Source organism: Mus caroli, chromosome 10 (assembly GCF_900094665.2).
Source record: "Mus caroli chromosome 10, CAROLI_EIJ_v1.1, whole genome shotgun sequence".
In the NCBI taxonomy this organism is placed as follows: Eukaryota; Metazoa; Chordata; class Mammalia; order Rodentia; family Muridae; genus Mus; species Mus caroli.
The window spans coordinates 113341882-113365227 of record NC_034579.1 but is presented as its reverse complement, the minus strand read 5'-3'; the positions used below and the strand labels follow the sequence as shown (position 1 = coordinate 113365227).

Below are 23346 nucleotides of genomic sequence, written 5' to 3'. Positions count from 1 at the left end.
ACCCAGCATCTCCACTCCTAGCCTGGTTTGGTAGTAGCTCTAGAAGCCTCTGAGGAGTGTAAGGGGTGACCTCAGAGCCTTCAGAAGGGGCAAGGTATGGCATATCCTGCCACCTCAGGACCCCTGACAGTAGAAGTCAGACACAGGAAGAAGGATCCCTGAGGGCGGGGCCTGCATAGGAGATGGTCACTTCTCGGGGAGATTTGTTCACTTATTGAACATAAACTGGGTGCTAAGACAGAGCAAGCTAGTCCTGGTTTTCAGGGAACAGAGAGCCCTTGGAAAACAACCTTTAGGCGCTTTAAGATCTGTGTCCTTCAGTGACAGCGCCTGCTCATTGAAGCTGCATGGGGAGATTCCGCGGTCTTCTCTTCCTTTTCCTTACCCCCTCCCTTTTCCGTCCCCCCTCCTTCTCTCTCTCTCCCTCTCTTCCCCCTCTCTCTTCCTCATCTCCCTCCCTTTCCCTGTCCCACCCCTCCCTCACTCCACTCTGTGTGCATGCACGCGATTGCGTGTGCGTGCGCGTGTGTGTATGCTCCGGTCATCCTTTCTCAAATGCACTATTTACTGTCAACCCCCAACTTGCCTTGCCACCTGCAAAATCTGTGTGTGTCCTCCTTTTTCCCTTCCCCATACTCCTTACTGGTGGAGTTTCCTCAGAAAGGGCAGCCTACAGCCATGAATCTCTCTTCTATTCTTGTTCAGATGTCTCCTAGCTCTCCTCTTGGCCCCCTGTACTCTGTATGGGTCCAACCTCTTGCTGGACTTTCCTACTTGCTTAACCAGCAGACTTCTCAAGTCGGCACCTTCAAGAGTGAATTTCTGCCTCCCCCCCCCCCAACTCTTCAACTTCAGCCCAACATCTACATTCTCCTGGGTTTCATAAAGGGAGCAGCATTCTCTCTGTTAAACCTAATTGTTTAAACCTTGTTTTTACTGACCCTTTCTCCTCACCTCCACCTGATACAATGTTTCTGCTGCTAAAACATCTTTCAACTTCACCAGCTTCTCATCTCCCCTGTAGCAATCCTGCTGTGAACTATTCTTTTAGCAGCCTGTGATGTTATATTTTATTTTATTAAGACATCTTCTGGATAAAGAGCTTCTGGAAAATGTAACTTAGGTCATGTCTTTTACCTGTTTTAATTTCTTCAATTTCACCATGCACTTACTGAAATCCAAAGTTTCTACTCTGGCCACCAAGGACCACATCTGGCCCCTGCTAGGTCTCTGATGGAATTTCATCTCTCCTCTCCGGGCTCCTGTGTCAACTGCTCCTGAAACCTGCCACTCATGTTATGGCTTCTGGCACCTTTGCTTTTCTTCTTGTATCAGGAGCACTCTTCCCCAGACCCTTTCAAGGCTCGTTCCTTCTCATCATTCATATCCAATTTAAATACCTTCTCAAAGAGCTGCATCTCAGACCTGATGCCTTGACTGTCTGTTAGAAAAGATATTGCCAGCTCATCTTGCTGAATTTTTTTCCACAACTCTCAACAGCAGATGTATGTGTGTATGCATGTATATATATGTGTATGTATCTATATATGCATGCTTGTATGCATATATGTGTGTATGTATGTATATATGTGTGTATCATGTATATATGTGTGTATGTATCTATATATGTGTGTATGTATCATGTATATATGTGTATATGTATCTATATATGCATGTATATATGCATGCATGTGTATGTATGTGTGTATGTATGCATGTTTGTATTATGTATGTGTATATGCATGCACGCATGTGTACATGTGTGTGTGTGTATGTATGTATGTATTTTGAATCATAGTCTCATAATGCAGCCCCAGTTGGCCCAGAAATTGCTATGTAGACCATGTTGGCTGCTTCTGCCTTCCAAATGCTGGGATCACAGGCCCATTTTGTCAAACAAGGCTGAAATCCCGCAATTAACTTCAACCCCTTAGTTCCTCTTGTTCCGGAGTCATAAAATTTTTTTTGTTGCTACTTCATAACTGTAATTTTGCTACTGTTATGAATCATCATGTAAATACCTTTGTTTTCTGATGGGCTTAGGCGACCCTGTGAAAGGGTGTTTAGAACCGTCTCCCCATGGAGTCAGGACCCACAGGTTGAGAAGTGCCACACAGCACAGCAGTTCTTTCCTTATGCTAACGCCTTGCAGAGTCTGATCATGAGCCAATCTGGAATGACCTGTGTGGATGGATAATGGGGAATCTCAAAAATGGCAGAACATGAGCCTCAGGGACCAGGTCTCAAAAGCCATCCAAACCTCTGCCTGGGTTTCAAGGACGACTTCCTCTGGGGAAAGCCAGCTGTGAGGATATCAAACTGGAAGTATGGAAGCATCCACATGCACGCTGCCATCCTGCTAACATCCGCCATCAGATTAGCAATGACGAATGGCATCAAGCCTTCAGGTGACCATGTAGCTCCTGCTTACACCTTAACAACAGTGGGGGAGAGGCCGCAAGCCAGAACCAACTCAGCCGAAATACTTCTGAGGCTCTGAGTGCGTGAGGTCCTTAGTATTTACCTTAACATGTTTATGTGGTTGTGAGTAGTTATAGTTTTGGATCGGTGATTATCTAGCAGCAGGTCACAGCCTACAATACCATTATGCTCTTGGCATATGATTTTCCACCAGGAACAGATGAAGACACCAGAGCAAGTGATTTTTCAACAGCATAATTCTAAGGAAAGAAAACTCAGCAACCTCCTCAGTCCAACAACTCCTCATCACAGGATGTCAGAGGGACAGAACTGAACTGTGTGTCATGTTTAGATGAACCAGGTTTTCTTCTTTACAGTCTTACAGCGGGGGGATATGATGTCACCTACAACCCCCAGTGTGTTGTAAGAGCACCCGTGTTCTTTAGTACACAGTTTCTAGACATCTAAAAAAATCTCTTTCCCCAAATGTCTTTCCATGGGAAAATGTATTTGTGGGCTGGTAACACTTCGTAGTGAGTTAAAGCACTTACCACCAAGCCTGATGGCCAGAGTTCAGAACCCACATGATAGGAGAGAACTGCCCCTTAGAAATCATCCTCTGGAGGCTGGAGTGATGGCTCAGTGGATAAGAGTACTGACTGCTCTTCCAGAGGTCCTGAGTTCAATTCCCAGCAACCACATGGTAGCTCACAACCATCTGTCATGAGATCTGACTCCTTCTGGTGTGTCTGAAAATAGCTACAAAGTACTCAAAACAATCTGAAGATGCTGGGTGTCAAACTTGGGTTCTCTGCAGAAGCAGTAGATGCGCCTAACCTCTGAGCCACTCCTCCAGCCCCACAAGCTTGCTCTTTGTTAAGACCCATGAGTACTGGAGCTCTGAAGTTGATTGGACAAATAGAAGATCCTTTTGTTCCTGAATGGGCTTGGAACTCACATCTTACATACTAGAATGCTTTCTTGGCAAACATTGTACCCTACACCTGGGTTTTCGTTATTTGCATAAAAGTCTGAAATGTCTGTAGGTAAGACTTTGAACAACGCGTATTCAACGCAATGCTCAAAATTCTGAAGAAGCACAAAGCAAGCAAAGCGAGGGAGCTAGGAGAGACGCAGATCCAGAAGCTTTCGTGGGAGAGTGAGGGACTGTGGTGGCAGGGTCAGCTGACCCCACCATGCAGGCAAAAGGATGAAGCAGGCGTCTCCTCATGAAAGGCAGAACTGAACAGCAAGTCCTGATAATCGGAGATGATGCTTGCTTCCCCCCTCCCTCAAGGCACTAAATAATTCCAAGGCCTGGAGCCTGGAATTATTCTCGGAGTCAGATTACCGCTTTCTGAGATGGGATGCGCACACGGTAAAAGAGGAAAGGACATGGGGATCTCTGAGCGCTGGCCCTAAACTTGGGGAGAGTACGCCCCTCAAGGTCTCAAGTCTTTTCAGTGCAAGTAAATGGAGAGGCTTGCCCACAGCAGTGTCTCTCCGTTGACTCTTCTCGGGTTTTTTTGTTTTGTTTTTTGTTTTTGTTTGTTTTTGTTTTTTTAGCTTCGCTAGGGCAACGGTCTCTCTGAGACACTGGAGCCTGTCAGAGGGCTGCGAGGACCAAAACGGAAGGGCTGGAAGCATTTTCCAAGGTATCCGAGTGCAGAAGGTGCAACTATTATGTAACGAGCTGGAATTTTAACAGTCCTCGACACGTGCATCCTAACGAGCTCGGTCCCCGGGGTGGGGGTGGGGTGGGGGAGGTCAGCGCTTGTCCCAGCGATCCAGCCATTACTTGAAACCATCCTGAGAATGCGCGCCTCTCTGGAAATTGTCTTCAACCCTCCAGCACATTCTTTTGAATGTTCTTGATGAGGGCAAATCCGAGACTTTCGAGTCTGAATATTTGTTCGTATGTAACAGGTAATTTTCTAGCCGTACCAGCCCAGGGGAATCATCGAAGAATTAACCAATGCCATAAGCTTATTGCTCAAAAGCTCAGGCCCACCAGCTGCAGTGGGAGGGCTGGGACCTACCTCATTCTGCCTCCAGGTGTAGGTCTGGAGGGTGGGAGGGACTCTGGTGTGTGTGTGGTGGGGGGAGGGGAGGGGAGAGGGGTGAGGGGAGAGGAGTGGGAGGAGGAAATGTTAGCTGTTGGGTTTTGTTTTGTCTGTTTGTTTGTTTTTAACAAATGAGCTTATATATTCATCTATTTTCCTTCTCAACCTTGCAGTTGCTTGGTCGTTCCAAAAAGCACCCGAGCCATACTTCTGCCAGGCAGCCTTCCTGTGTTTCCTCCGCTCCTCTGCTCCTCCAACTCTCTAACTTGAGATTGAAGTGTGCACAGCTCACAGTTTACTTTATGTCTTATAAGGACCTAGACAAGAGGACACAAATGTCACCAATGCAAGGGATGTCTTTATGGAGCAAGAAATGCTCATGGGCCTGATCTGAGATTTGAGTACCATGTGTTCAATGTACCCCAACGCCACACTTTACCTCACAAGTATTCTCAACTATTACATAAAATAAAATAAAAGGTGGAGGAGAAGAGGCTCTGGAAAGGTGGCTCAGTTCATAAAGGAGCCACAGAAGCCATTCTGGACTTCCTTCTGTTTCTGCGCAAGCATCATCTACCTATTAGCTTTTGCTCTTCTTAAACAATAGCCACTTCTTGCTCCATTACAGCCGTGCCTTTCTACCGTGCTGTGTATCTTGGCTCCTGAGCTGCTGCTGTGAAGAGACATTGTGACCAAGGTAACTCTTTGGGAGGGCTTGCTTAGAGTTTTAGAGGGCTCATCCATTATCATCCATGCGTCAGGATGGCAAAGTGCTGGAAAAGTACCTAAGAGGTTAGATCCTGGCCCACAGAAAACAGGGAGATGGAGGGGGAAGAGAGGAGGAAGAGGGAGAAAGAGACAGAGAGAGAGAGAAAGGGAGGAAGAGAGAGAGGGAAAGGGAGAGACAGAAGAGACAGAGATTGGATATGGTGTGGGATTTTGAAACTCCAAAACCCATTCCCAGTGGCATATCTCCAAGACACCTCCCAGTCCTTCTCAAATAGTTCCACTAGTTGGTGACTAAGTATAAAATCTATGAGCCTATGGGGGGGCAGTCTCACTCAAACCACCACACTGTGCTTTCCTCTGCCGTCCTCAAAAGCACAAGCTCCCTTGATTTTGTTTATTCAGTGTCTTCTCCTACTAAAAATGTTGCTGCAAGAGACATGTATCGTTTGGTTACTCAATACTGTATCTCCAATACTGACAGTGTTGGCACAGCAAATACAAAGTAATTTATTCAGTGATTAAATTAGCTAGTTGCTCCTGTTGGCTGAACAAGGAATCACAGCCAGAGAAGCACTTTAAAGTCTCAACAGTCTACCTGAAGGATAGTTTTGAGGCAATATCCTGTTTTTTTCTCAGAACATTTAAAGACGTTTTAAAGTCTATCCCACATTGCAATTTTTAGATTAAAAAAAATCATCTTAGGGGAACTTTAATGCCCTTAAATGATGCGTGAACTCTACCATTCATTCGCAGAAGGCTGCTTTTCATTTATTATTCATTCTTAATTATATTTATTCATTCACGAGGCAAACGTTTGTTGAGCTCCTGTGACTTGGAAGCACTTCCGAGGACACCGGGGAACCACATCGTGTGTCATTTTATAACCTTCTTGGTCCTATGTGTCTCCGAGGAACATGTCCCTGGAGTTAGCAAAGCTCAGCATTTAATTTAAAAATTCTCTTCCAAACGCTACTGTAATGTTTTTGTTCATATTATCTAGCAATGTTTGAGGTACTATAGCTTTCTACTGTTAACTGCCAAACTTAGTAGTACAAAACAATACGCTTTGTCAATCAGGAGTTTGGGCAAGGCCCTGCAGGGATGCATTCCTATTGGAGTCGAAGCTGGAGACAGTTGGGATAGGCAGCAGTTGCCAGGGTTCCGCAGTTCTCCAGTTTTCAGCTCCCCAAGCTCAGCTGAATGTTCGGAACGCACAGGTCAGGCACTGGGGCAAGAACAGCAGGAAAAGCCAGACACCTCTCTGCATGCGGTTTCTTCATGTGACTGCTTGGTGCATCCTCTACTAAGGTAGGCTGGGGTAGCTGGCATTCCACAGAATGCCAGAGTTGATTGGACAAAAGAAAGGTTCATGGTTTCTCGTGATCTGACCCTGGAGGTCTCAGAGCATCACAACTAACACATGGACATATCAAAAAGGCATAAGGACCATTCAATATCCAATGGTAGGTGAATCAGATTTCTGCCTCTCAACAGAAGAGAGCACCACCCTGTTTAATATCGACACTACTGGAGACACCATGCCTTCAAGTCTTGCCTGCCTTCTCTTGTTCTTTTACATATTATAACATTGTATGAGGTAGCTGTCGTGTTTATTTCCACTTTACAGGTAAAGAGATTGATTCTTTGAGAGACACTAACCCTCATAGCCCACAGTAATGCTTTATACAGCATTATCCATTATTGGACAATACATAATTCAAATTCCGTTTTCAACTTAGCGATCAGATGAGATTCTTCTGTCTTAGAAGAGGCCTCAGGGCAGACAGAGGGGGGAAAAAAACGAGAATGCAGGAGAAGGTGGGAATATTTACCCGCTTGCAAGAAGCAACGTGTCTAAACACTGGGTATACAGCAAGTCACCCTTGGGCTTTGACGAGAGAGAGGATTTGGGGCCCCAGAGATGTTCAGCAGCTGTCAGATAAAGGAAATATGCCCCAAGGTGTCTGTGAGCCATAGCTGGTAACCCCAGATTCTGTGTGTTTGTTGTTGTTGGTTTTCTGTTTTTCCTAGGGGGAAATGAAGGAAAACACACATGCCAAATTGTCTTTTCTTTTCCTCTTTAAAAGCTTACTATCAAGTCTCTGGAGCCACACTAACAACCCCACATTCATGAAGCAGCTCAACCACTGGGACTCACACTTGGAATGGAAAGAAAATAGAAGCAAAGGAAATGGGATTTTTGAATCCTCCCTTCTCTCCCTTCCCTTCCCTTTCCCTTTCCCTCCTTCCCTTTCCCTTTCCCTTTCCCTCCTTCCCTTTCCCTCCTTCCCTTTCCCTTTCCCTTTCCCTTTCCCTTTCCCTTTCCCTTTCCCTTTCCCTTTCCCTTTTTTCCCTTTCCCTTCCCTCTCCCTTCCCTTTCCCCCCTTCCCTTTCCCTTTCCCCCCTTCCCTTTCCCTTTCCCTTTCCCCTTCCCTTCCTTTCCCCTTCCCCTTCCCCTTCTTCCCCTTCCCCTTCCCCTTCCCTTCCCTCCCCTCCCCTTCCCTTCCCTCCCCTCCCCTTCTCTTCCCCCTTCCTTCCTTCCTTTCTTCCTTTTTTTTTTCTTTCCTGCATATGAGTGTGTGTGGGCAGTTATAAGCACACACAAGTAGAACAGCCAGTGTCACCCTCACCTCACACTTGTTTGAAATATGCTCTCTGCTGCTGTGTCAGGCAGCCTAGCTGATGAAGATATCTCTGGAGTCTTCCATCTCCACCTCTCGTCTCCCTCTATAGGAGCGCCTGGATTAAGGACACTGTTGCATGCAACTTTTCCATGGATTCTCAGGATCTGAACTCAGATCCCTGGGGTTCACACGGCAAGCACTTGGCTCTGAGAAACTTGAAGGGAATTTCCATACTTAGCACTTTTCTATGGCTGCCTACTGCAGAGACACAAAACATTTTTTTTATAGGTTTTAAATGTGTTCCTCTTCTTAAACAAGATTGTTCATGCTCTCAGTGGGGCTGGACTCTGCCCCATAAAACAACTAAGGCCTCATTTGCTGATTGATGCTTGGTCGAGGGTGTGTTGTCTGACTCATAGCCTATTGGAAACAATGTGAAGCAGGGCCCTTGAGTGGAAGCACTGGTGGTTTATGCTTTTGTGTTTGACAGACGACAGATTTCAAAAGAGAAACCCCACTTTTGTAGAATATGTGTGTGTGTGTGTGTATACACATATATATTCATTTTGAAAGACTAATTTACCAACTGCTTATGTAACACAGAACTGCACACGCGAAATGCTTTATAAGCAGCCCTTCTTTGGTTTGTTGGTCATATGTGTTTACTTAGATGGTCAGGCCAATCCCATACTAGTCTTAGGGAGGCAGTCATGTACAAAATAGATCTAGTTCTCACCCTAAGCCCCTATGATTTAGTTCTTTCTCTTATGAAGAATACAGTCTAAAGAGGAAAGAGAAATTAGATACTCACCCTAACTCATCCGAATCAGCAGTTTTGAAGTAGAAGATATAAGGTAGCAAGTGGAAGCGTAAATGTATCGAGTTAAATAGAGGGCCTCAAGGCTCACCAAAGAGACACTGAAAGAGATGGGAGAGAGCCAAGCAAAGAGCTGGGGGTGACTATCGTGAGACAATGGACTCAAATGGGGCTGGAGGCAGGAAGAAGTGGAACTTGATGGGGCAGGAGCTGAACCCAACAGGAGGAGTTGAGGTTTTGAATTCTCCCTGCAATGCATCTGATTTAAATGCCTCCTTAACATTGAGAACTTGACCAAAAACAAAGACCCAGTTATTAAGCTAAACAGAGCCTGGAACATTCAATTAACAGGCCAGGTCTGTCTTTGTCAAGGCTGCTGGCTTCCTCACCTGAGGTGAAGGTTGGACAGGGTGGGTTGGGGTGTTGGTTTTAAAGAGTAAGCTTAATACAAAGATGGGATTGAATGTGCATTGTCTCGTTCATTATTTTAAATGACATCATCTCTTTCTAGTTCCCCATAAATTAAATAGCACTGAGTATATGCTCTATGAAAATCACCTTGAATGACTCAAAGACATCTGAGATGCATCTTTTCTGACTCTGGGAGTTTGATGGTTAAGTAGACGGACCAGCTTTGTGTGTGACACCATGAAACCACAGACTCCTGCAGTGAAATGGTCAGTCTTACATCTCACCTGGGTCAGGTAACACAGATCTGTTCTCCACAGTCACAGAGACCTACAGTCATTTTCTTCCAATTGTGTGGTTTCCATATTGATCATAATGTAATATATATATATTTACTGGCTATCCTGGGGTGGGGGCGTGGCGTGGCGTGGCATGCCAGGGTGGGACGTAGCTGGGGCAGGGCCAGGGCGGTGATACTTTCTTGCGCGCGTCCGACTCGACCAGCAAGAATGACGCTGCAACAGGATCCTTCTGCACACGTTTATTGGGAGAGCTTGATTGTAGAGGTGAATAGACCCTGAGCCCAGCACTGGTGCTACTTTATATAGGCCTAGGAGAGGCGTGTCTCACACCCGGATTGGTTGTGCTTGGTTGATGCTTACCACCTCATTTGCATGCCTACATCTGATTGGTTAATTTCTCTCTCACCTGATTGGTTAACTTCTCTCTCTTCTGATTGGTTAACTTCTCTCTCATCTGATTGGTCAACTTCTCTCTCATCTGATTGGTCAACTTCTCTCTCATCTGATTGGTTAATTTTGGTTAGTTCTCAAAACCTCATCTTGGCAAAAAAACTTTACTGCCTATGTATGCGTGGTGGCCAACAGAAGCCTGTGCTACTCTGCAACGGCACATGTGGCTTCCCACAATACTTCCCTTGTATGCAGTTACGACTTCCAACCGAAAAACACAGGACATGTGGAGACTACTCCCTAAAGGGAATGTCTGCTAGGTGGGAGGCGTGGCTCACTTGGGGGTACACAGACGGATATTCAGGTGTCTAGGAGAATTCTCTTTCCTGCAACATGGAGCCTTAGGCCACTGTGTCTGAGGGACTGCTCCAAAGCATTGCTAAGCATTGCTATCTCCACTCAGAAAACCAAGGCCCGAGAGGACTGAGAAGATAGTCCTGCAATGTCCAGGGTTCCTGTCATTAGCTCCAGGTCACAGTTTTCAAGGTTCTTTTGCATTCCCTCGTTATTTTTATGCAACTATCCGAGAACCATCTAAGGTAGATGGTAGACTCTGATCGTCGTCGTCATCCAAACGAAGAAGTCCAGGCTGCATCTGGTCGGTAACTTCACCAACTTTTGCCAGTATTTTTGTTGTTGTTTTGCTTGTTTTTCTGTTTCTGGTTTTTTTTTTTTTAGAATAATTAGGTGAGTTGGGGTGAAAATATTTCGATTCCCAGGCTAGTGTTCATTCCACCTCCCTGAGCCACTAAAATTTTAGTAACAGGTGTAATTATTGATGGCTTTATTTTTAGTCTATGAGTATGTTTTGTTTTCCTTTCACCATTTTTTTTTAACCTGGTCCTTGTGAGATGTTCTCTCTTGGATCGTGGCTACCATGCTATGAGGAAGCCCTGGTCAGTGAAGAGACCACGTGCAGGAAGGAATTCAGCTGATGTTCCCAGCTGAGGTCACCGCTGTCAGCCTAAGTCAATGGTAGACTTAGGAGCAAAAAGATTTTGTAACGACTCCAGCCCTAGCAGGCATTTATTTATAAGTGCACGGAAGTCTACATGAAAGCCATTTTACTTAGCCTTGAACCTTGAGATAACTAAGACACAATTTTAAAGCCACTAGGTTTTCGGGGAACGATTTGGATAGCAGAACTACCTGGAATGCTGGTGGGGCAACCTAGGTGGGGAAGTTTCACCCACCTTCTTTCTCCCAAGAGGCGTCCTGCTCAGCACCATGTAGACAGCTTCCAAGTGGAAGGCTCCTTCATAGGAAGTGCATAACTATGATCTGATGACCTCAACTTTTCTCTCCCTCTGAATCACATATTCTCTTTTTCACCAAACTATGTGTTTTTGACCCAGCTTAGGGCTGCTCCTGCAAACATGGTGTCCTGGCTGGTTTTGTGTGTCAACTTGACACAAGCTGGAGTTATCACAGAGAAAGGAGCCTACCTTGAGGAAATGCCTCCATGAGATCCAGCTGTAAGGCATTTCCTCAATTAGTGATCAAGGGTGGAGATAGCCCAGCCCATTGTGGGTGGTGCCATCCCTGCGCTGGTAGTCCTGGGTTCTAGAAGAAAGCAAGCTGAGCAAGCCAGGGGAAGCAATCCAGTAAGTAGCTCCTGCCTCCAAGTTCCTGCCCTGTGTGAGTTCCTGTCTTGACTTCCTTTGGTGATGAACAGCAATGTGGAAGTGTAAGCTAAATAAACCCTTTCCTCCCCAACTTGCTTCTTTGTCATGATGTTTTGTGCCTGAATATAAACCCTGTCCAAGACAAACTGGAAGTAGGGTATTCCTGTGACAACCTGACCTTGTTTGTGGGAGGACCGTGGAAGGACTTTGAAACAACTTTGGAACTTTGACCTAGAAGATAGAAGAGCCATTGGGTGTTAAGAACTCTGTGGGATGTTCTGTAGGAGCTTGGAAGATAATGTCGAGAACAGTGCAAATGATGGAGGCCTTGCTTATGGACTCTTGTCAGGGCTGTTGCTGTTTTGCTTTCGGGAGATTCTGTGGTTTTGGTCAGTTGTCTGAAGAATCAGCTGTGATTAACAAGATACCAGAACTACTAAAGCGAAACCTTTGCATCACTGGGATGATTGATGCTGGTTAGCTGGAACTAAGAAATTAGCAGTGATTAAGAAGAGACCAGCATCACTAAGGTGAAATCTTCTGGGTAGTGTTTCCTGAGAGCACAGAGAAGCTGTGTTCCAGAGGCAGCCATGGTTATACCTCGTGTTGGCAGCCAGACTTGGTAACGTATAAGAGTCACCCAGGTGGTACTGGTTTTGAAACATGAAGGGGTCGTGAAGAACAGCTGACTCTTGGCACTGATGCTTGGCCAAGAGAGGCCATTGGTGAAGGTGCAGTCTCACTGGCAGTTGAGGACCAAGGACTAATGAGACCAGAGAAGCTGAGGCTTAGCACCATGGAAAGAGCCTATGAGAGGCTATTTGAGAAAGTGCAATCCAGTTGTAGCAGAAGACAGCAGTGTTTTGGGGATGCCAGTACCATGAGATGACCACCGAGAACAGCAGCAGCTGTGGAGTAGAGACAGCTGGAGCCTAGAAGATAAGGTGTGTGCTACAAAGAGAATGGCTGGAGAAATGACCCAAGCCCTTGGAGGAGCCCAGAAATCGGTGAGTAGATCCCAGACACTGGATGGTTAGAGTTTGATTTTGATTGTGAATGTGCCCTGATACTTTTCACTCTTGAAATAAGAAAGTATTTTCTTACACAGTTAAGAGACTTTGAACTGTAAAAAGACTTTGAATTTCAAAAGAGATTGGATATTTTTAAGGGATTGAAATGTTAATATGTAAGAATTTGTAAAGACTGTGGGACTTTTAAAGTTATTTAGATCTTGGGGATGAAATAAGAAAACAAGGGTTGAGGCTTAATAGTGATGTGTTTGTGTGTCAAGCTGACAAGGGGTCAGTTGTTCTGGCTGGTTTTGTGTGTCAACTTAACACAAGCTGGAGTTATCACAGAGAAAGGATCCAGCTGTAAGGTGTTTTCTCAATTAGTGATCGATCAAGGGGGGAGGGCTCAGCCCATTGTGGATGGGGCCATCCCTGAGCTGGTAGTCCTGGGTTCTATAAGAAAGCAGGCTGAGTAAGTCAGGGAAAGCAAGCCAGTAAGCAGTCCTCTCCATGACCTCTGCATCAGCTCCTGCCTCCAAGTTCCTGTCTTGTGTGAGTTCCTGTCCTGACTTCCTTTGGTGATGAACAGCCGTGTGGAAGTGTAAGCTGAATAAACCCTTTCCTTCCCAACTTGCTTCTTTTTTATGATGTTTTGTGCAGGAATTCAAATCCTGTTCAAGATACATAGAGTCAGCTCAATTTACAAGCTGTTCTTAAGAGAGATGCCTTCCGTCTGCCAAGTTGTCTCCCTGTGCTAGCATTGAAGTTATCCCCTCCCAAATCTACAAACTGGTGAGCCAGCTGCCCCAGAAGGGGTAGAGCGGCCTGAATTAGTAAGAGGAAGCCAAGGAACACCTTCAGTGTTGGGGATAATTTGACTCCAAGATTCATGTGTATGGGGAGGATGGTTGGAACAGTTTGAGACAGTTAAACAGGCCTGCGAAAAGAGTCTTAGGATGGTAATGGGTGTGGGTCTAACTTTGTAGGTGCATTCTCTGCTAAGTAGGGGGACTATGGCAGGTCCCAGGGAAACTAATTACAAATATATAGCACAGAGTTCGGGATCTGTGAGGCAGACTGATGGCTGTGTATGTGTTGTTGAAGACAGAAAGTCCGGAGATGCTTGTACATACCAAAGTCTTTAGTCAAAGCAACATGGATTGCCTCTCAGAGTTCATTTCTCCAGACCGTGCTTTTCCAAAGTTTAGTCAGATCATGAGTGGAAGAAGCAGCAGTAAGCACGTGTGTGTTGTGATGGTTTGTATATGCTAGGCCCAAGGAGTGGCACTGTTGAGAGATGTGGCCTTGTGAGAGTGGGTGTGGCCTTGTAGAGGTGGGTGTGGCCTTGTAGGGGTGGGTGTGGCCTTGTAGGGGTGGGTGTGGCCTTGTTGGAGTTTGTTGGAGTGGGTGTGGCCTTGTTGGAGTGGGTGTGGCCTTGTGGGGTGGGGGTGGCCTTGTTGGAGTTTGTTGGAGTGGGTGTGGCCTTGTTGGGGTGGTTGTGGCCTTGTTGGAGTAGGTATGGCCTTGTTGGAGTAGGTGTGGCCTTGTAGGGGTGGGTGTGGTCTTGTTGGAGTTTGTTGGAGTGGGTGTGGCCTTGTTGGGGTAGGTGTGGCCTTGTTGGAGTGGGTGTGGCCTTGTAGGGGTGGGTGTGGCCTTGTTGGAGTTTGTTGGAGTGGGTGTGACCTTGTTGGGGTGGGTGTGGCCTTGTTGGAGTGGGTGTGGCCTTGTGGGTGTGGGCTTTTTCATCCTAACTGCCTGGGAAGCCAGTATCCTGCTAGTAGCCTTCAGATGAAGATGTTAAAACACTCAGCTCCTCCTGCACCATGCCTGCCTGGATGCAGCCATGCTCGCACTTTGATGATAATAGACTGTACCTCTGAACCTGTAAGCCAGCCCCAATGAAATGTTGTCCTTATAAGAGTTGCCTTGGTCTGATCAACAGTGTCTGATGGTTAACTGAACACGGCCGAGCAATGGAGACATAGGAACACCCTGTCTTAGCATTCCCACTGCTGTGAAGAGACATCATGACCATGGCAACTCTTACAAAGGAAAACTTTTAATTGGCGTGGCTGACAGTTTAGAGGTTTAATCCATTATCATCATGGTGGGAAGCATGGCAGTAGCCAGGCAGCTTAGTACTAGAGAGGTAGCTGAGAGTCCTATACCTGGATCCTCAGGCAACAGGAAGCAAATGTCACAGTAGGCCTGGCTTGAGCATCTGAGATCTCAGAGCCCACCTCCTAGTGACATTCTTCTTCCAACAAAACCACACCTACTCCAATGTGGCCACACCTCCCAGTAGTGCCACTCCCACGAGCCTATGGGACCGCTTTCATTCAAACGGCCACATGCTCCTATTCCTTCATAATTTTGCATTGGATTTATCTAACTCAAAGTTTATGATATATAATTTAGGATAGTGATAATAACAATTGTTACAGATTTTATGGAGTAAAGGCTTTCTTTGCAAAGTCCATTCACTCGGGGTCTTAGTTCCCAGTGTGGGATGTGGACTTCAAGGAAATAATTAAGATTAAATGAAGCCACAGAGGTTGAACCCTTCTGCAATAGGATTAGTGCCTAGGCACAATGCTATACCAAAGAAACAATCTTCCCTCCCCATCTCCTTTCTTCTTTCCTTCCATCCCTTGCCCTCTCTTCCTTTCTCTCTTGATCTCTCTGCACACCGCACAAGGATTAACTAGCCGTTATACCAAGACACAACTGAGAAGGCAGCTATCTGATATCTAGAAGGAAATCTTCAAGAATCAAGCCATTCACCCGTTGGGCCTGGATCTTGATTCCAGGGTTTAGAGAAAGCAAATGTGTTGTTTAAGACAGCCATTCTATAATGCCTTGTCATGGCAGTCCAGGTCAATAGAAGTAGTGACAATAAATGTGTATGTAATATTTATGGAGTTCTTCTTATAGAATTCCATAAGGACACTGAGGTGAGTAGCTCTCTAGAGGGGATGTAGGTAGGATGTGCAAAGGAGAATTCTCTCTGAGCCCAGGTTCCCGGAGATCTTTCCTTTAACCTACACTGCTGGTCAGAGACATTCACTGGGACAATCACCATACTGAATCAAGCTTCTCCCTGACCACGGACTCATGACCCTGTCCGGCATCTTCATCAGGCCAGCACCAAAGAACTCCTTTCCCCAGCTTGGCAGCTTGATATTTTCTTTAGACGTATCAGAGCCTGGTAATGTTTGACCTGATGGTTGTGTTGTGTGTTATGTGGTAGTGTTGTGCATCCCAGAGGCACTCCTGTTTTCCCATCAAGATAGTCATTCCCGGGCCATGCCACCCAGCTGTGTGTCAGAGGATGCAGTGTGACAATAATACAGTAACATTGGTGAACAACGGAAATATGTTCTCTAATCATTTTGAATCTCTTTGCCCATGAATTGGTTGAGTCAAACAAAGAAAAACCAAAAAAGTGGTCTCCTAATATGGTGCTTTGGTATATACTATAAACAGTCATTTCTATGGGACAGAGAAGCTCGAGCTGTTGACTCTCTAGGGACACATTTTTCTTTCTATTTTCTTCTCTGCGATGTGATACACTGTTATGGAACAGTGGAGATTGGGTTTTCTCGCATGCCTGTGCATTTTCCCATTGCTTTTTTATGCTATTTCAGTTGAAAGTTATTTTTCCCAGAAAAAAAAATCATTATGAACTATTTGGAGCAGTCATGGTTTTACTGGGTGCTAAAGATTTCTCTCTCTAGTTTTGTGGCCAGCAATAGGGAGCCTGATGTGGGGCGCGGTCACTGTCCCATGATAGCGCAGTGGTAGAGCTAAGAACAGCATTCCAAACTTGCACTTTGAAGTGGAAAGATCTGGCAAAAGTGGCATGCTAAGTGGTTCTGTCTCGTCACATTGCACTAAGGAACCTTCTGCTCGGGGAAGTAAAGGTTGACTTTGTGCCAAAAGCTTATGGTGTGCTTTCGGAGTCACAACGATGCGCCAGGCCTCAGAGCTAACTCAGAAGCAAAGGCCTTCCGTGTGGAATCTTCACGTGGGCTGGGTAGGTGGCATTTCCCTCAGGGCCCATGGGTGTAGAGATGGTTTCTGAGACCCCAAGCTCCAGACTTCCTGCTCTTCCCTCAGGCTCCTTCCTATTCCACACACTTTTCTGAAAAATCTCTGTAGCTCTTCTGTCCTCCCCATGGCTTTTTCTGGGCACTTTGGAAACTGTTAGAAAGATCTCACAGTCAGCTAGTGGATGGGTCACAGGGCTCCCAATGGAGGAGCTAGAGAAAGTACCCAAGGAGCTAAAGGGATCTGCAACCCTATAGGTGGAACAACATTATGAACTAACCAGTACCCCGGAGCTCTTGACTCTANCTGCATATGTATCAAAAGATGGCCTNGTTGGCCATCACTGGAAAGAGAGGCCCATTGGACACACAAACTTTATATGCCCCAGTCCAGGGGAACGCCAGGGCCAAAAAAAATGGGAATGGGTGGGTAGGGAAGGGGGGGAGGGGTATGGGGGACTTTTGGGATAGCATTGGAAATGTAATTGAGGAAAATACGTAATAAAAAATATTAAAAATTAAAAAAAAATAAACAGTAAATTAAAAAAAAAAAAGAAGAAAGAAAGAAAGATCACCACTTTCCCCAGCTCCATCCCCTGTTGAAAGTGTCTTGTGATCCACTCATGCCATGTGCCCAGTCTTTACTGTCCTCTTTAGAAAGTCAAAGCTAACACCTGGGAGCTTTAGTGAACAGCCCAGGCTCTAAGGCTCTGGATGAAGTGGCTGACACAAACCGAGGCAGACTTAGTAACTACCTTTTCAAGACAATGATGTCCTTTTGGCACCTCCATAATTTTAGCCCCTTCACACCTGCCTGCCACTTACAGAAGAAACACACCAACCAAAGGACATTATAGAATACGAGAATTGATTATCAGTTCTCAGAGCCACCATTCACTGAGTGCTAGTTAATTGTTTCCGTTTAAGATTTGACTTACAACTCTCGGGTTAATTCTGCTGAAATCCACCAAGGTGTGTGTGTGGGGGGGGGGTGCTGTACACGCAGTACTATTTACCAGAGAGATGAGGACATCTTCAAAGTCAAGGGCAGAGAGAGGATGAAGTTTGGACGTGGAAAGAGCATTAGGGAAGCCAAAGGTGTTGTAGCTCCTTGAGTGGCATAGAACAAACAAGACAGAAATTATAAAGACAAGAAGGCCCGAGGGGTGGCAGAGCGTGGGGATTACACCAGGAACGGTAGAAGGATAAAGCCAAAATCGGAGTGGGCAGTTGGCTGCATATGCAGCCATACCCAGCAAGTCTATCTGCCTATCCATCACCATCCAGAGTCGTCTCCACAGGTTAAAACAGCTGTCATGAGCTGGTTGGATACAGGGCTGTTTAAGCAGTTGTAAATGGGATGGAGCTGGGGGGTGGGGGAGACCACGCCAAATACAGCCAGCACCTTGTGGTGAATGCCGTGGGAAGCTCTGGCTGGGCCCTTGGCTCTGTCCATTCCATCTTTTCTGTCGTTCCATCGTTCCTGTCTCCACTCCATCCTTTTGCACCTTCCTGTTTGTCCTGCTGACCTGGCCCCTCACTGCGGGCTGAGAGACCTCAGATGCTGCGCTACTCTGCTCCACCCACTTTCCCACACTCAGGAGGACCTTGGGTGGGGAGGTTGGAAGGGATCAAGGAGAGCATCCTACTGAGATGAGGTCGGAGGCAGCCTGGACATCAAAGGTACCCAGGCCACAGAGCTTGGGAGGAGGGCAAGGCCCCCTAACAGAAGGAGCCAGAGAGAGTTCCTTGCTGGCTCCTCTTAGGAGAAGAGCCTCTCACCTTGTATTTGAATTAAAACTGGGAAGCCAAGATTTTTCATCCCAAAGGCTATAAGGGAATTCTTAAACCGTAGGTGTCCGTTTCTATCAAAAAAGAAAAAAAAAATTAAGTTTCAGACCTCTGGCTAGTGAACGTCTGAGAGAGCAGTTGAATGAATCATTAACTCTGGATGCTTCATGTAGGTCAGTCAGACTTCCTGCTGCTCACTCCGGGAAGCACACTCCAGATTCTTTAAGGAGAGACAGCAAGTTATCCTCTAGAGCATCTCTAGCCCTTGATTCGCACAGCCATTCTGTACGATCAAGCCCATGGCGAACCTCCAGGGACTCCTTTCCTAAGCGATGTTAATAACTCCTAACACTCTTGGGGGAAGCCAGTTCCCTCACAAGTGGTAGGATGCCCAGCCTCGGTGGGGAGAAAATTTGAAAAGGGACTTCCTAATGTCCCCCCAAATAATAGAATACGATCAACTTGCAGACCTCCTCTGCCCCCGCCTCCACATTCCTCTTCACTTATATAGCCATTTGGTTTCAATGGGAAAACCAAAGCCAGGATGCTTGCTAGACACCTGACAAATGCCGGTTTGGGGTGGGAGTCTAAGAGGACTGTGGGTAGGAGTGGTCAGACCTGGGGATAGCTGCTTCCAGGGAGACCCAGCATTTAAGCGCTCACAGAAGGCGCAGGCGCACAAGGTTCCCGGAGTTCCCTCCAACCCAGCCCCACGGACTCTGGCAGGATAGCCTAAGGTGATAGGATTGGAAGGAAGTTGGGTAGGGAATTGAAGGCACCGTGTCCTCCCTCCCTGACCCCGGCTTCAGGTAAACGTGTGTATTTAGCTACAGCCACAACCACGAAGTGCCCCCCCCCCAGCCCCATTCCTGAATGTTTTCTTGGAAGTCAATTAAAACAAGGTGAATCACAGTAGGAGATAAAAACAAATAAATGCCAGCTGGCTGAGGCTTACCAGTACTTGACTGGTTGGTTTACACATAAAGAACAAAATAAAATAAAATAAAACACTGTCATCTTTCCTCATAAGAGTTGTAATTAGACTTGTGCCTCGCACAAGACAGAGATTGGATCCCAGTGCTCGGGGGGGGGGGGGGGGGGGGGGGGGGGGGTTGCCCACATTATCCCGCGTTCGGCAATTTGGTTTTTGGTTTTTGGGTTTTTTTTTTTTTTTTTTGGCTTTGTTTTGTTTAATTTGACCATTTTCTGATTCTGCCAGGAGGCACAGTTTTCTCTCTAGCGAACATCTCTAATTTGTATCTACCTCCATGTTTCTCTGGCTGTGGTGTAGTTAGCAGAAAGAGCAGGGTTCCTGGGGGGGGGGGAGAGTACTCAACAATCTACAAGCTGGATCACAGTGGCCTGTGTGGGCCACATCCCTTAGGAGAGACTTGGCAAACCTGGGTCAAAAGGCTTACACACTCTTGTCTGGCTCACATGCCTTCAAAGCTCAACTGTTCTGTGTTCTCTTTGGGTTACAGATACCCAGCAATTTTCAGCATCACCATAGCCTCCTTTGCTGATCCCTGCAACTCCTGTCTGAACCCTTTCCCAGTTTAATCGTGCAGGAATGCTGTTCCAAAGATGTAGGGTCATAAGGGTGCAATAAATCAATCCCGATACACCCCTAATGAATGGCAAATTAAACAACATTTGTTTCAGGTTCATAGGTCCTCTTGGAAGATGCCATTTTAATGCAAACACAATTCCCGCCTGTCAGGTAGTAAGAGGGGGTAGGAGGGTAAAGTGTGGAGGACTTGTAGTCTTCTGTGCCTTTTAAGATAAAGGATTTTTGTTTTTCTTTTCACCAGAAATAGCCACAAAGTTAATTTGCTCCACTAACTGACTCCGAGATCTTTCTGTAGCTCTTATCCTGGAACAGAAGTTTCTGAGCACAGGGTTACCCCAGGGAACTCAGGGGTAACCTAGATCCTCCGTTCTGTTTTTACTGAAGCTTATTATGGGGATGGGCTGGGGTAGGCGGTTCTGGGAGCCTGGCATGCATGCCCCAGGCTGCAAGGTTTGAGCTAAAACAAATCTTCTAGTCACATACAATGATCACAGAGACACGGCCTGTGGCATTGAGAAGATTAAATCCCAAAGCTCCACTGCGCCCTTTCCCACCCTCGCCTTCCACCCAGGGGCTGGAATAAACTTGTTAGAGCTTCATCAAGAGGGGGAAAAAAAAAAAAGGATAGCTTTTAGTCTTCCATGGCCCCTAAGCTTTTAGGTAATAAATAATAAAAGGTATTTATTACACGTTATGTTACAGTGACATAGTGGAATCCAAATGCTTTTAACCATAACACTTTCTTCCTCAGATGTTAAAAAGAAAAGAGTATTAGAATTTGGGAAGGAGGACAGCAGGAGCGGTGCCTTTAAAACTTGAGGAATGTGGTAAAGAGAGCCCTGTGTGTTTTTTATAGGCGCAGAATGGGGTGGGGGGAATGCCTGGAGAAACCCCAGGCAGGAAGTCAGGGGATTAGGGCTCCCAGCCTGGCGTTGCCACTGTCTGGCTGTTACCTTGGGCAGGAGCTCCACCTTGGCTTGCTCTCTGCTTCTCATTTACCTTGTAAACAGTGAGCAAGCTTCCTGTTTTGTTAGCTATTGGGTCTCCTGGACCACACTCTTGCACGATGCTTTCTTTTACCTCAAAGGAGCCAGGCTCAGTATGGCTAAAGGACAAGAGGCAGAGAAACAGGCGCTGCACACCCCTTTCCTCAATGCTACAGACAGGCTTGGCACCCCCCACCCCCTACAGATGTCGCCTCCCTCACCCATGCTTCTGGCAGCAGAGTATTGTGGTTATAAACATAGGCTCTCCAGCCCAGTGCAGAGTCCACCTGGGGGGCCCAGCCCCAGGCTACCTGTAAGTAACTGGGGGCATTTGAGCAAATTATTTCTCTTCTCTACACCATCAAATTCATACCTGGAAAATGGGGACAGTAGGACATTTTAAATACAAACTCAGAAAGTTAAAAGTAGGGAGTCCCATAGTTCTTACTTACAAATATTCCACTCGTAGCAGACAGAGAGAAATGAACAATAACAAACGACTTTACTGGGCATGGTGATTCAAACCCTTAATCCTGGCACTGGGGTGGCAGAGGCAAGTGGATATCTGCTAGTTGAGGCCAGCCTGGTCTACTCCAGGCCAGCCAGAGCTACAGAGTGAAACCTGTCTCAAAAAAAAAAAAAAAAGAGGAAGAAGAGGAGGAAGAGGAGGAAGAGGAGGAAGAGGAGGAAAAGGAGGAAGAAGAGGAAGAAGAAGAAGAGAGAAAGGAGAGAAAGGACAGAAGAAAAAAGGAAGGAAAGAAAGGAAGGAAGGAAAGGAAGGGAAGGAAAGGAAGGAAGGAAGGGAGGGAGAAAGAGAGAGGAACAAATGAGACCCCTGGTCCTTAAATTCTTTATTCTAGTGACTAGGGAATAGTGATGAAAAGATGTAGGAATCAGACATCCATTGACTGCCCTGGGTGCAGGACACGGAAGGACCATCTTGGATGTGTAGAGTCAAAGCTAGATGACAGGGACCCCACATCCGTTGCCATGGCAACCACCATACATTCCCAGAATCTATTTGGCTCACCTCCCACCTTTACCTGTGTGGGGTTATGTCACAACTCACTCTCTCTCTCTCTCTCTCTCTCTTTCTCTCTCTCTCTCCCTCTCTCTCTTTCTCATTGCCACCTTTGCTCCCTTCCCCCACAGTAAACCCCACATGGAACCATATTGGCCTGGTGTGGTCTGTCGGGATGTGAGCCTCAATTCTAACACAATAGTAATAGCTTTGGGATATTTTTTTTTTCTGCCCACGACCAGGGGTTATAGAGGCGAATGATTCCAAAGTCCATCTGCAACAAGCTGACAGTCCATGGGACTCTACACCAACTGTGATGGCAGAAGACAAGACAGGGGAAGGTCACACAATAGGTGTGGCAGGTAGGGGGACTGTCCTCATTTCAGTGTGAAAACCCCACATGTCAGGAAGCCAGTGCTTCCTAGGCAAACCTCAGGATCCATCATGGTAATGGGGTGAACTAGGGAAGCAGCACTTAACCCTATCATGCGAAACCCGGCAGCGTTTCTTTCCTTTGCCAAACTGGGAAAGGCCTTCTATTGCAGGGAGCAGGGGAACTGTGGCCAGGTCATGACTGGGCTTTTCATCACAGGGAGTAGGGCTGCTGCCTGGTAGAAGTGCACCCCCCCCATCCCCAGTCCCCCCCACCCCCCTGTTTGGTTTTGTTTTTCAAGACAGGGTTTCTCTGTGTAGTCCTGGCTGTCCTGGAACTCACTCTGTAGACCAGGCTGACCCTGAACTCAGAAATCCGCCCGCCTCTGCCTCCCAAGTGCTGGGATTAAAGGTGTGCAACACCACGCCTGGCCTCTCTCTCTCTCTCTCTTGACTCACATTGCCAGAGGGTATAGATCTGGTAAGCCTTGCCAGATACTGTCCAGACGCCCCATATTAAGCAGGCAATCAGGAAAAGCCAATGCTTTCCACCATCCCTTCCAACTCTTCTCTCCTCGAGCAAGATTCCATACTATCCCTCCTCCTACCAGGAGGACCTTGTTTTAGGTACAAGAAGAAGGGCCACCTCTTCTCTACACTCTGCATCTGTGTTCAGATCATCACACGGATGGACTTGCCTGGAGCAATGGAGCCCTCTCAGTACCCGCCTGCATGGGATTGTTTGCAGTTGCCTGCAGAGACCCAAGGTGATTTTGTTTGTTCTCTGTGAGAGCCTCCTTCCCTGGGGGGCCACGACCTTGCTATGCGCTCTGGAGAGCCTAGAGAACTAGCTGAACTACTTCTCTTCCCCTGGCTCTGGAGCAATTTTTTTGTTTTTGTTTTTGTTTGTTTGTTGTCTGAACTTGTCCTTGTCCCGTGCAGAGCCTACTCCAGAAATGTGAATGGTGTTATATGTTATATCATATCGGGAGCACACGTGTTTACCTTTGCAGCAGTCTGTCTTCCTAGCAAGTCATTTTGGGGAAGGTGGTGTCTGGATGGCTAATCCTCTAGGTATGCGTTTCATCTCCTAATGGTAGACTGCTGG

General features: G+C 46.5%; 1 long non-coding RNA gene across 1 annotated transcript; it reads left to right on the top strand.

Annotated features, from left to right (window-relative positions):
- The first annotated feature begins 4188 nt into the window (after positions 1 to 4188).
- Positions 4189 to 22991, top strand: LOC110303995. Its single transcript, XR_002378992.1, has 3 exons — positions 4189 to 4347; positions 4658 to 5181; positions 22850 to 22991. It is a non-coding gene; the product is annotated as an uncharacterized LOC110303995 (long non-coding RNA).
- The last annotated feature ends 355 nt before the right edge of the window (positions 22992 to 23346 follow it).